Raw genomic sequence first — 2,464 nt, forward strand, 5'->3', positions numbered from 1 at the left:
CGAAAAGGGTTTTTTAAGGACGTTCCCATCTTTCCAACAATATAAGGCTTGTCTTATTTCAACTTTAATAAATTATTATTATTTATTTTCTAATTGAATTCTGATAATAGTCCTGATTGATATACTAATTGAAAAACACTCATAACTTTCAAACGGTATAACATTTTTTGAAACCGAAACATGCGTCACATCCTATGCTTCGTCTACTATAGGGAAAAATTTAAAAAAATTAAATTTCATAAGGTTTTGACCAAGTTAAGGTGGTCAAACATAGGAGTTTCTAAATTTCTGAAAAGCTGTAGTAAAAAATTCATAAATAATTATTTAATTTATAAAAAATTAAAAAAAAATATGTGTCACATTCGGACATGAGTCTAATACTTATATTATAATAATTATAAAAAAATATTAAGATTTGATTGTGATTAGGGTGGTCAGGCATACGTCTACTTCTTATTTGTTTCCTGAAATGTTAATACCACTGCATTGAAATTTGAATTTTTCATCAAATAGGATTTTTTTTCTTCCAAAAAACAACTAGTAGCTTGGAAACTAAATTCAATTTTCTATATATTCTCTTCTTACATATTTTAAAAATAATGTTCACAACTTATTCAAATTTTCATGTCAAGTTGCATAACTCTGATTTTCTGAAATTTCATTGCCACTTAAGGGCCTGTTTTGGCACACCATGATCCTGCGCATACCCTAGTCTTAACTTTTAACATAGTAAGTCTTGAGGACAACATACGGGTTTAGCTCCATAACAAAGATTATATAACTTTTCTTGCAACAAGCTCTAACAAGGGCTTACAAAAACAAAACTAAATACATTTAACAGAAATGTTACTTCGGAGGCGAAACCCATACTAGGGTCCGAACAGTTGCAAATAATCTTTCCTTAATACACAGCTAAACTTGTTTTTCAAAATATAAGTTTAACATAAGAAAAACCACAATAATGCAGAGATAAACAACAACACACAACTCTACTAACACAATAACCTTTTTCAAGATTATACAAACAATGATAAAGTTTAGGGAAACGAAAACACCTGAAACCGCCTCATGTTTCATGTTGTGCTCATACTGTAGGTAACCACCTCCAAACTACAATCATGATGCCACAAGCCCTAGTTGCCCTGCGTGCCCTAGCTCGAGGGCACACAAAGATGAAATAACAAAATGCATGATTAAATCTGATCACTAGTTAGTACAAATCTGGCTCTGATACCATGTTAATTTCAAGCAACTAGATGTTAATCTAACCAATTAATTATGATCAGACTGTGAATAAATAGTAATAGTAATAAAACACAAGACACAAGATGTCAATACCCTGGGAAAACCTCCCTCTTGGAGGTGAAAAACCTAGCCTTAAATATGATATGTATTATCTCAATTGTAGACAATTACAATATAACAAACTTATCTTAGATTGTTGTCCAAACAACAAGTTGACAAGGTAATGAAGGATGCAGCCCTAATCAACAGTAGATGACCAAAAGAGAGGATCAACAACAGATGACAACAATAGGCTAGAGCAGAATTGCAGAAGATCTTGACAACTTCGCCCAATAATATCCTTGACTGAATTCGCACAAGTGAAGAGTTTGTAGGAGAGAAGATTGCATTTGCTAAGGATGATTGTTTAAATGACTTCATCTTCAAGTGGATTATATACCATCCTTTTTGGCGCTAAACATCCTCAAGTCGGCTTGCAAGATATTATACATTTTCCCACGTTAGGTATTGGGTCCAGCCCAATAGCCACCACGTTACAATTGAGCCCAGCACAAAACATAGTTAATTGTTACATTTGGGTCTACCCTATCTACAAGTTACATTCAGTATAGGACCACAAGTTACATCGCTCAATTAGGGTCAAACCAAATTGCAAGTTACATTTATAGGGCCTATCCTATCCACAAGTTACATTATATATATAGGTCTTGCCCAAACAAGACATAATTACAAGTTACAGGTATTTGGGCCTAGCCCTAAGTTCAATTTACATAATAGATAATACATGTGTATTTTAATTGTCATTGACAACATTAAAATACAATAGATAGGTATCCGAGCTAGCTACTATTTCAACACTTCTAACCCCTTCCAATTTAGCCTAGCCCTCTTTTAAACATTTGCACAATCCTAATCCAAAAATCTCCCCAAAAGTCTTCAAAAGTCATTTAAGGCTCTTAAATGCATTTCCTCTTTCAACACTCCAACCCACATGGGTCTTGACCCTTTGGTCAAGGCTTAACTATTGGTAAACTTTGCACAAGAGTTTACCCATTGGATAATAACCTTACCCTTGGATAAAAGCTTTATCCAATAACCCCAACCACATGAGGTTACCCTTATGTCCTCGAGCATTAAATGCTCTTTACCCCTCCTCTCAAGCCATCTCATGCTAACACTTGTCATCATGAGATTGGATTGAAAACCATCACATGGATCA

The sequence above is a fragment of the Cryptomeria japonica genome, chromosome 6, assembly GCF_030272615.1.
Source record: "Cryptomeria japonica chromosome 6, Sugi_1.0, whole genome shotgun sequence".
In the NCBI taxonomy this organism is placed as follows: Eukaryota; Viridiplantae; Streptophyta; class Pinopsida; order Cupressales; family Cupressaceae; genus Cryptomeria; species Cryptomeria japonica.